This window comes from Oreochromis niloticus, linkage group LG1 (genome assembly GCF_001858045.2).
Source record: "Oreochromis niloticus isolate F11D_XX linkage group LG1, O_niloticus_UMD_NMBU, whole genome shotgun sequence".
In the NCBI taxonomy this organism is placed as follows: Eukaryota; Metazoa; Chordata; class Actinopteri; order Cichliformes; family Cichlidae; genus Oreochromis; species Oreochromis niloticus.
The window spans coordinates 894,772-907,261 of record NC_031965.2 but is presented as its reverse complement, the minus strand read 5'-3'; positions in this window follow the sequence as shown (position 1 = coordinate 907,261).

The window sequence follows — 12,490 nt, the reverse complement described above, 5'->3', positions numbered from 1 at the left end:
GACAATATATACAAGAGGTAAAGAAGAAACAGATGGCAAACTAACATTAGACTTATACTTACCAAGGAGGACAAGACAAAGGAAGTAACACCAAATACAAAGTACAAAAACACTATCAAAATAAAATAGGAACTAACTCAACTAAACAGGGGAAACTGATTAACTTGATGCATGGGAACACTGAAAGATGAAAAACAACACTGAGACGAGACTGGATCAGAATGCAATGCAAAAGGGAACTGACGAAGAACAAGTGGGACCTAAAGAGAAGACTCAAATAACAAGGCTAGAAAATCAACCATAATGAACCCATGCAAAACATGAGATCAACAAGACTTTTAAACACATGACTTCCTTGTTTCAATATTAAAAACTAAACAAGGCTACAAAACTCAAAAATCATTGATTCCCCAAAACAAAAAGGAATCATCATTTCACAAAATATCAGAATATCCAAGACCAGGGTTTTATCTGTAACACATGACTGGCACGAACATTTTTAAACCACAGTTGGAGATCATGTATCTGAATTTCAGGAGCGGGACCACGCCTCCAAACGCGCTCCTTCCGGCTGCCATCTATATAGGTTCCCCCAGTTCTGCAAACTGTTCATTCTCGTTTACGTGCCCCACCCTCCCTCCCTCCTCCTTCTTCTCCATTGTTCAGCTTCTTCACTCCTATTTAGTACACGGGGATCTGCCAGGCCCAGGAGCCGTCGCCAGTCCCCTTCGAGGCCTTCCCCAAACCGCAGCTCAGTTCATGTCAAAGCATTTTAAACCCCCCAAAATATGACAATCCAGAGTTGGGACCAGGAAGCAGAGTTGCAGTCTTACACGCCTCTCTGCAGCTTCTCTCCTCCTGCTACCCCCCCAAAAACCCATCTCCATTGAGACTGTGTCAGCTCCCAAAAAGACAAAAAACAAACCAAAAACCAGCAATAAACAACTTAAACATAAAAAATCACAAAGAAAGAACAATACAGTATCCACATCTGAACCAAAGAGTAAAACAGTGAAATGTGGATTATTAAATATTAGGTCTCTCTCCTCCAAGTCTCTGTTAGTACATGACTTAATAATTGATCAACAAATCGATTTACTCTGCCTTACAGAAACCTGGTTGCAGCCGGATGAGTATGTTAGTTTAAATGAATCAACACCCCCGAGTCATTCTAACTACCAGAAATCTCGAAGCACAGGCCGAGGGGCGGTGTGGCAGCAATTTTTCACACCAGCCTATTAATTAACGAAAGACCAAGACAGACTTTTAATTCATTTGAAAGCCTGATGCTTAACCTTGTCCACCCCAGCTGTAAAACTCAGAAACCAGTCTTACTTGTTATCATCTATCGTCCACCTGGGCCTTACACAGAGTTTCTCTCTGATTTCTCAGACTTTTTATCTGATTTAGTGCTCAGCTCAGATAAAATAATTATTGTGGGTGATTTTAACATCCATGTAGATGCTAAAAATGACAGCCTCAACATGGCATTTAATCTGTTATTAGACTCAATTGGCTTCTCTCAAAATGTAAAAGAACCCACCCACCACTTTAATCACACTCTAGATCTTGTTTTAACATATGGCATAGAAACTGAACATTTAACAGTGTTTCCTGAAAACCCTCTGCTGTCTGATCATTTCCTGATAACATTTACATTTACAATAATTGATTACACAGCAGTGGAGAGTAGACTTTATCAAAGTAGATGTCTTTCTGAAAGTGCTGTAACTAAGTTTAAGAATATAATCCACCCACTGTTATCATCTTCAATGCCCTGTACCAACATAGAGCAGAGCAGCTATCTGAACGCTACTCCAACAGAGGTCGATTATCTTGTTAATAATTTTACCTCCTCACTACGTACGACTCTGGATACTGTAGCTCCTGTGAAAACTAAGGCCTCAAATCCAAAGTCCCTGACTCCGTGGTATAATTCTCAAACACGTAGCCTAAAGCAGATAACTCGTAAGCTGGAGAGGAAATGGCGTGTCACAAATTTAGAGGATCATCATTTAGCCTGGAGAAATAGTTTGCTGCTTTATAAGAAAGCCCTCCGCAAAGCCAGAACATCTTACTATTCGTCACTGATTGAAGAAAATAAGAACAACCCCAGGTTTCTCTTCAGCACTGTAGCCAGGCTGACAAAAAGTCAGAGGTCTACTGAGCCAACCATCCCTTTAACGTTAACTAGTAATGACTTCATGAACTTCTTCACAAATAAAATTTTTATCATTAGAGAAAAAATTACCAATAATCATCCCACAGATGTAATATTATCTACAGCTACTCTTAGTACCATCAATGTTAAGTTAGACTCTTTTTCTCCAATTGATCTTTCTGAGTTAACTTCAATAATTACTTCCTCCAAACCATCAACGTGTCTTTTAGACCCCATTCCTACAAAACTGCTCAAAGAAGTCCTGCCATTAATTAATTCTTCAATCTTAAATATGATCAACCTATCTCTAATAATCGGCTATGTACCACAGGCCTTCAAGCTGGCTGTAGTTAAACCTTTACTTAAAAAGCATCTCTAGACCCAGCTGTCTTAGCTAATTATAGGCCAATCTCCAACCTTCCTTTCATATCAAAAATCCTTGAAAGAGTAGTTGTCAAACAGCTAACTGATCATCTGCAGAGGAATGGCTTATTTGAAGCGTTTCAGTCAGGTTTCAGAGCTCAGCACAGCACAGAAACAGCTTTAGTGAAGGTTACAAATGATCTTCTTATGGCCTCTGACAGTGGACTCATCTCTGTGCTTGTCCTGCTAGACCTCAGTGCTGCATTCGATACTGTTGACCATAATATCCTATTAGAGCGATTAGAACATGCTGTAGGTATTACAGGTACTGCACTGCAGTGGTTTGTATCATATCTATCTAATAGACTCCAATTTGTACATGTAAATGGAGAGTCCTCTTCAGACACTAAGGTCAATTATGGTGTTCCACAGGGTTCAGTGCTAGGACCAATTCTATTTACATTATACATGCTTCCCCTAGGCAACATCATTAGAAGACATAGCATAAATTTTCACTGCTATGCAGATGACACGCAGCTCTATCTATCCATGAAGCCAGGTAACACACACCAATTAGTTAAACTGCAGGAATGTCTTAAAGACATAAAGACCTGGATGGCCGCTAACTTTCTGCTTCTTAATTCAGATAAAACTGAGGTTATTGTACTCGGCCCTGAAAATCTTAGAAATATGGTATCTAAGCAGATTCTTACTCTGGATGGCATTACCTTGGCCTCCAGTAACACTGTGAGAAACCTTGGAGTCATTTTTGACCAGGACATGTCCTTCAACGCACATATTAAACAAATATGTAAGACTGCTTTCTTCCATTTGCGCAACATCTCTAAAATTAGAAATATCCTGTCTCAGAGTGATGCTGAAAAACTAGTTCATGCATTTATTACTTCCAGGCTGGACTACTGTAATTCACTATTATCAGGATGTCCTAAAAACTCGCTGAAAAGCCTTCAGCTAATCCAAAATGCTGCAGCAAGAGTACTGACAGGGACTAGAAAGAGAGAGCATATTTCTCCTGTTTTGGCTTCCCTTCATTGGCTTCCTGTTAAATCCAGAATTGAATTCAAAATCCTGCTCCTCACATACAAGGTCTTAAATAATCAGGCCCCATCTTATCTTAATGACCTTGTAGTACCATATCACCCTATTAGAGCACTTCGCTCTTGCACTGCAGGCCTACTTGTTGTTCCTAGAGTATTTAAAAGTAGAATGGGAGGCAGAGCCTTCAGTTTTCAGGCCCCTCTTCTGTGGAACCAACTTCCAGTTTGGATTCGGGAGACAGACACTATCTCTACTTTCAAGATTAGGCTTAAAACTTTCCTTTTTGCTAAAGCATATAGTTAGGGCTGGACCAGGTGACCCTGAATCCTCCCTTAGTTATGCTGCAATAGACGTAGGCTGCCGGGGATTCCCATGATGCATTGAGTTTTTCCCTTCCAGTCACCTTTCTCACTCACTATGTGCTAATAGACCTCTCTGCATCGAATCATATCTGTTATTAATCTCTGTCTCTCTTCCACAGCATGTCTTTATCCTGTTTTCCTTCTTTCACCCCAACCGGTCGCAGCAGATGGCCGCCCCTCCCTGAGCCTGGTTCTGCCGGAGGTTTCTTCCTGTTAAAAGGGAGTTTTTCCTTCCCACTGTCGCCAAAGTGCTTGCTCATAGGGGGTCATATGATTGTTGGGTTTTTCTCTGTATTTATTATTGTGCTATCTACTGTACAATATAAAGCGCCTTGAGGCGACTTTTGTTGTGATTTGGCGCTATATAAATAAAATTGAATTGAATTGAATTGAATTCACCTTTACCTACTAAAACGCTGTCAAACATAAAATGAGGACGTGGGCCCAGCTAGTGAATTAGCTTTAATACCAGACTATAGCTCTATCCCCAACGAAGAGGTTGAGTTTGTTCATACAGACTGAAAGTTATCCAGATTATAAATGTGTGGTAATCTGATACTTCCCATTCTGCATCATGTGCTGTTTTTGTTTTGTTTTTGAATGTAGAAATCTAAAAGCCCAGAGGTAAATATAACTATAATCACTTATTCCAAGTTGCACTTTAATGCTCAGGTGACTAAAGTGATGCACTGCCATTTTGACCATCTGCTCTGACAGTGCTCGACAGACAGACCAACCACCACCAGCTTGAGATGAGAATCTCAGTTAATTACAGCTGAAAAGGCTGAGTGGCTATTTTCATCAGGAGACAGAGACTATCTCTACTTTTAAGATCAAACTTCAAACTTTCCTTTTTGCTAAAGCATATAGTTGGGGCTGTGGTAATAGACCTCTCTGCACTGAATCATAGTTGTTATTAATCTCTGTCTCTCTTCCACAGCATGTCTTTATCCTGTCTTCCTTCTCTCACCCCAACCGGTCACAGCAGATGGCCCCGCCCCTCCCTGAGCCTGGTTCTGCTGGAGGTTTCTTCCTGTTAAAAGGGAGTTTTTCCTTCCCACTGTCGCCAAAGTGCTTGCTCATAGGGGGTCATATGATTGTTGGGTTTTTCTCTGTATTTATTATTGTAGGGTCTACCTTACAATGTAAAGCACCTTGAGGCGACTGTTGTTGTGATTTGGCGCTGTATAAATGTAAATGAAAATGAATTGAAATCTGTTTGCATTTCAAAGAGCCACACACACACGCACACCAGTCCAATTCAGAAGAGCTGACTGGTTTCAACTGGAAAAGAAAATTGATCTTAGCAAGGCTTGCTTTTCACTGGGTTGCCATGGAAACAAGGTATGGATTTTCGTGTCTGCATCTCCATTTGCAGCTTGTGTATAAATGTATACATACTGTGTTTCTACCAGTCACTTTCCAGTGTAATCCCTCAGCATTCTGATGAATTTACCAATTTACCCAATCAGGGTGCAAAGCTGTTTCTCACTGCCCGCCTGTTTGTGTCGCAGAGCTGAAGAGTGTTTGGACTACTCAGCACCTCTTGTAGAAATGAGAGCCGACTCTTCACAGATGAGCAGGTTGAAAGTTAATAAAAAAGCGTCATGTTGAATAAATAGAATTTGTCTTATTTATACACTCACTGTTCTCCAGACGATATTCATTCAGGCTCCTCTTCATCTCTATGAAGAACAGAATCTCTCTTAAATGTCTGGAAACTTTTTACATTTGACATAATCATGTTATATTGCAGAATAATTTCTGTAACCTGCTGTGTACATGTGGGTGTCTCAATCTGCAAACTTTATGAAGTCAATCATTATAGCCTAAGGCTCAGAGTGTTGGAATGGAGCCCAATTAGCTCTAATTTTTCACACTACGATATAATATCATAAAACTTACAGGGAAATACCACTTAATTTATGAGATTCTCATAATGCCATTGGTTCCAGACTGTCATATTCAATAAAAGTTTGTGGAAAAAACATCTTTATCGCAGTGAAACATCTGAGAACAAAGCTTTTTTCCATGATGTCATCAACTATTGGCAGAGACTTGTGAATTCAGGATGAAAGAATAAACTGACTGATGTGATTTATCGCCTTTCGTATGATGAAATCTTGGGGAAGAACTACAGAAGGGCAGCAGTCTTTGCTTCTGCCAGTCTGTCATATACCATAATCCCAACAACAGTGATTGGATTTTTAATGAAGCTGTAGAGAGAGCCATCCATTCTGAGGCCCAGCATGAGATGCGCTGCACATGAGTCCATCTCTTGGATGAAGCCAGTAATGATAGCACCGGGTTCAGTCAGTTGTTCTCTGATAGTAATGTTATCAGCTAAACGGTGACTCGCCTTGCTTCTTGTTACTTGTCTGCTGTGTACAGCCACGGTGAAAAGAAAGCACACAGTTGCCAATCCTGCGTTTTCACATATCAGGAAATAACAGAAAACGATTGGTCATTACCAGGTCCTAAAATGAAGGAAGAACAATTTCAGATGAACAACACATTGTGCCATTATTTAACAAAAACGAATCCAAAGTGTGAAGCAGTGTGTGGAAACTAAGTAGGCTTTGAGAACCACCAGCAGCAAAAATTAATTTTTTTTTCTGTGTGACTTTGTTAGTGTTTTGCATCTTTGTTTGGGCCGACTCGTCTTCATAATGTTGCTTCAGCTCGTTGAGGTTTGCAGATGTTCATTCATGCACAGCTTTCAGCCCCCCGCAGCAACAGGCTGAAGTCTGAAACTGCTGCATGACCCCGTTTCACTCAAGCTTTAGCTCGCAGGCAGATGGCGTTGCATTTGATTACATACATGTAGCCAAATGTTTGGTCTATATATTCAATTTTTGTATTTAAATATGAATATACAGGATTTAAGAAACAGTAAAAGGGATTATAATAGATCATAAACCTTAATTATTTCTTTGATAATTAATGTATGAACACTAAGTAACCAACACATACATAATGTAAATAAAGAATTTTAATTCCAAACATTTTGCCCCATATTTCTCTCTTTGCCTGTTTTCTGTGTTTGGCCAGTCAAATAACTCTTGTAGATACGAGGTAGGGTGACTGTAGCTCAGGAGGTAGCACACGTCCATAAATCAGAAGGCTGCTGGTTCATTTTCTTGGCTCTATATCCATCAAGTCGGAGTGTGAATGTATGTGATTGTTAGATAGAGAGCACTTAAACACAGAACAAGTGCTCATGTGTTAGAAATAGCTAGAGCCTTGACTTTAACTCCATGCACACTTACTTTTTGTGTCTGCTGTGGACAAAACTATGCAAATATGTAACCAAATTACTTGTATAGGGCAAAGGTCAGTGTTGATAAAACCTTCAGTTTATGCAGTGCTTGGGGAGTCATTTATGTCCTGTGTACAGTGTTGGGAAGGCTACTTTTAAAATGTATTCCACTATAGATTAGAGATTACATGCACCAAAATGTATTTTGTAATGTATTCTGAATACTTTGGGTTACTTAATATATTATCATGCTTTTTACAGCTACATGAATGTACTATTGCTGTGTGATTTATGACTATTACTAAAGGTTAGTCGCCATACCAATACCAACTAGATGTTTAAATCTTAATATAAAATGAGTAACAGTAGGTGAACATTAGGTAAGGCTGCACTTTTTGCAGCGATCTCGTATAGAAAACTATTCCGTGCGTATATAAAACAGGTCCGCGGCTCCGAACCGTAGTAAAGGGACCTCTGGCTAATACGTCGGGTTCGTGTCGGGCTCGTAGCCGAAAACTATGGAGGACCACAAGAGCCACGCGCATCGAAATAAAGAATTCTGTGCTTAAATAATGAATTGTAGAATAAATTCTCCATTTGTAAATTCATTTTTGAATTCCAATTTAATAAACTGATTTTTAAAATGCTTTTTAAATCTTCATTTCAAAAACATTTTTGAATTGCACTTTAATAAACTGCATTTCAAAATCCATTTCCCTTTCCTGTTCACTCAGGGATTAATTTTTGGATTAGCTGTTGGATTAACAACTTCATTTAAAAAATCCTGCTGCTATTCAAATTAGCCACACCGTGGGATGTAAGGAGCTCTCTGATTGGCTGGTCAGACACAGGCTGTCTGCCTGGATTTTTCTAGCTCATAGCTTCGCCCTGCTAAGAAGCGTGTGTGCTTGTACAAAGGCCGTTCAGCCTCGGGATTTACACTCGGCTCAACACGGATATGTGAAGAATGAAGGGACCCTGCAGCGAAACGGAGATTCAACATCTGACTGAGTGCCTGTTTACACAGTCTGACCACCTGTTGAAGGTAAGGTGCTAACGCTAGCATCACCGCACGTAGCCCCGTTATTTTAAGGTCATCTTAGCTTATGAAAGTTTTACGTCGCAGCTGTACGAGCTCGCTACGTGTTTTGTAAGCTGCTGTGCTCTTCACAAATAAAGCTTCATGAAGCACTGAAGCTTTTCATCCATTTGGTTCACCCCAGCACAAAGCGTCTTGAAGCTTCATTTGCTCTAGTAGGACATCTACTGGACGTAAAAATATTAGTTGGCATGAATTTGAAGAGTGTGGCATTTTGCACACAGCCTGTAAATGTCAACAACAAAAGGAGTGTGTAAAACATGTATATTGTAGTGATGGCAGTATACTGTGTATATTTATACTGGCAGTATGGAAAATGATTATTTGGAAATGCTTAAAATGGAAATGATCATTTACTGTGAGGTGAGGTGTGGTTGGGGTATGGACAGTGATTAGTGTTTAGGGGTCACATCATTGGTTTTTATTTAAAAACAACAGTTTCTCCACTGTGGCAGGTCGTAGGCGATTTCTTTTTTTGGACAATATTTCCCCTGCTTTTGAAAACTCTCGCTCACAGGGCACAGATGAGGCAGCGGTACACAGGTATGTCAGTGCTAACTTATATAAGTGAGGATAGACATATTTTTGTCTCTCCCAGTATTTAAGGGGGTCCTCCAGCCTTCCAATATTTGGCTCCATCATGTACTGTTGGACTTCAATATTCGCGTCTGCTGTCACTTTATGTGTCTGTGTCTGCCTGACGCTTTCATCCAGGCGACGCCACAGGTTGTTACCTAAACAATAAGGAGAGTTTTATGTGATACTAACAATTCAATTTTCAATTCAATGTTATTTATATAGTGCCAAATCACAACAACAGTCGCCTCAAGGCGCTTTATATTGTACAGTAGATCGTGCAATAATAGATACAGAGGAAAACCCAACAATCAGTTTATATAAATGCAACTCAAATGCAATAACAATTGTACCGTGTGAAACAACCTCAACAGTTTGTGACGTTGATGGCTGTGGTGGTGGTGCGGAGGAAGAGGAGGTGGTGGAGGCCGTCATTACGGAAGCACATTCTGCGTTTAGTCTTTTTTCTGCTTCGTTAGCTCTTGCAGGGCTGAGAAACCCGAGTTTTCTGAACCTTGGGTCCAGCAGTGTCGCAAGGAACATAATGCTCATGGTTTGTATTTTATCCAGCTTCTCTCTCAATAGCATCCTCAGCTTCTGACCCAGAGAAGACCCAATGGATGGTGATTTTTCACCGGCTCCCTTTGCTCGAACAGTCTTTGCAGCATATTATAAGTGCTGTTCCAGCGGGTTTCCACCTCCTGTATTAGTTTGAGTTGAGGCTTCCTTAGTTGTTCCTGCACCACTGAAAGCCTCTCCTTACAAAATACAATTAAAAAAGCATACATTAGATTGTCAAGGGAGCAGAACTATACACTTAAGTAGCATTAAGTCAGTGGTTCCCAAACTTTTTTTTGCCAGGCCCCCCTTTGTTTTACAAGAAAAATGTTCGTGCCCCCCCACCGCACAAACACATCCTCCAAACACACACACCCATATTTTGCTCCATTGTGGTTTATTTCACACCTCAAACATTTAGTAAACAATTAAGCAAATACAAGTAAACGGCAATAAATTACAGGTAGTAATAAAATATACTACTAACTCTTTTACGCTGCGTCCACACCTACACGGGTATTTTTGAAAACTCAGCTGTTTCTATGCGTTTGGGCCTTTCGTCAACACGTAAACGGCGTTGCGATTCACCGAAAACGGAGATTATTTAAAACTCCCTTTTTGCGTTTATGTGTGGACGAGGATTACAGAGTTCGTCACGCAACGTCAAAGGTATGTGCCTCTTTTCACGTCACGCTGTGCGCCACGTTATTGTTTACATGAGATGAATTGCAGAATGGCAGATAGAGACAAAATACTGTTAATCTGACTATCTGCAGGTTTTACACGCAGTTACTGTCCCTGCATTTAGAAAGGCAGCGGCGTCACGGTGTCATTATTTTACGTGTAGTTGTTTTTTTTCCTGTGTAATAATATTCAACATTGCTGTCAATACATTTGTCAAAAAATGTCTCTCTGTGCAAAATGGGTTCAAAAACAAAAACAGCTGTGGGATACTGTTTGTCCGTGATTTGAACCGGAGGAACAAATTACGGCAGGATCAGCCTGATATTATTTGTATCCCGCTGTAACTTTACTGCATAAAGAGCTAATATGTCCAAAATGTCAGGAGTAGTTAGTTATTACAAGAAGTGTTTGTGAACTAAAAATCAAGAATGTGGGATCCTGTTTGTCCGTGATTTGGAGAGCCCAGCGCTGCTCCCGACGCAGGGAAACTAATTTTGCAGGGGAGACCTACCTTGGCACTTGTGCAGGTGAAGCCAAAGGGAAGATATGCTTCACCATATTTTCTAGTCTTTGGCTTGGAAGGAAGTTGGTTTGGAAACGTATTTGGCGATGCTTCATCTCCTGCTTTGCGTTTGTGTGGGAGCCCCGTCAAAAACCTGTCCACAGTGTCCAAGCGCTCTTTTTTTTCTTTCATACCGCGCCCCCCTGCAATGGCTCTGCGCCCCCCTAGGGGGCAGGCCCCACACTTTGGGAACCTCTGCATTAAAGAAACTGTAATTAAGCCACTTAAGAACTTACCTTTGCAGTGGTACTGCTCCTGAAATATCCCACGATCTTCCTGGACTTGGCTCAGATGTCAGAGACCTCAGGGGTCTGGTCAAGGGCCTTCTTCACCAGTAAGTTCAGGGTGTGAGCTATGCACATGGCATGTTTGAGTCGTAGCTCCCTTGCACAAGCCCCCATATTGGCAGCCCCATCTGTTACTAGGCATGTGACTTTGTCAGTAATTGCCCATTCTGTCATGAGTGAGCCTTTCACTTGTGCAATATTTTCTGCAGTGTGTGCATTAGGAAAATATTGCACTCCTAAAACAACGGTGTTTAATGTGCTGGACTCATCAACAAAATGGCAGGTGACTGCAAGATAGGCCTCTGTGTTGATGGAGATCCACATATCTGATGTCAGACTCACAGCTGCTGCCTTCTCAATGCTGGCCTTAGCTTTCTCCTTCATCTCCTGGTACCTGGCCTCCACCATGACTTTCAGGGCCTAAAGGAAAGAAAAAACATTTTGTTTAAAAGTACGACGTGGCTGTGAAGCAGTGTGTAGTGTAGCTACACACTGAGCCTCAGTCCTGCCTGTTCACATTTTATTCTGTAAAAACTAAATTTTCATTGCTTTTATGACCTTTTTAGTGGGGAGAACACAGCTAGGATTTAATGATTTAACAAATCTTTTAAATCCTTTGTCCTCCACAATGCTAAATGGCTGGGAGTCCTCAATCACCATGCTAACCAGGTCTTCATCTATTTGAGATTGTTCTCCTGAGGAAAGACAATAAAAACAAAGCACAAATATAAACATCACACACGTAACTTATTACAGTTGTATAATATTGTTATATCATTTAGTAACATTACGGCATGCTATATTATCATGGCATTTGATGGCTCACCTGGTCTTGCTCCACAGTCGGTGTTCCCCTTATTCTCATGCAAAGCTCTGTAGTGCCTGAGCATGGATGAGGTGTTGTTGTTATATCCCAGCTCCCTGGCACATAGCAAACACTTCACCTTGTACAAAAGTAAAGACAGCTTAACATAAATTGTATTGCACCATCAGTATTATGAAAATACATCTTCTGTAGAAATTTACATACCTTGTTGGGAGGAATAAGATCAAAATGTTCCCACCCAGGGGAGGACATCCTCCTCTTCTTAGCTGGCTCCATTCTCTCCTGACTTTCTCTCCTCACTCTCCTAAACCTCCAAACTCTCACTAACCGCAACTCTCCATCAAACACCCACATTTTGAATGAAGTCTGAGGGGTTTATATCGCTGTCATCAGTGTTGGGACTAACGCGTTATTAAGTAACGCGTTACAGTAACTACGTTATCATTGTGGTAACGAGCACGGTAACTAGTTATTATGCCAAAACCAGGAACGCGTTACTCGTTACTGGGATTTAGATAGGCTCGTTACTCGTTACTTCGTGTGGTGGATATCGCAGAGCTTCCACAGATTCAATAACATTAGCAAGTGGTGGAAGCCAGCAGGTGGATGAAGGAAAAGGGAGGCAAGAGGAGAGACCCGAAGCGGCCGCCGGTCCGCGTGTCAGGTGAACTGAACTTCAGGTAAGAAGTTATGA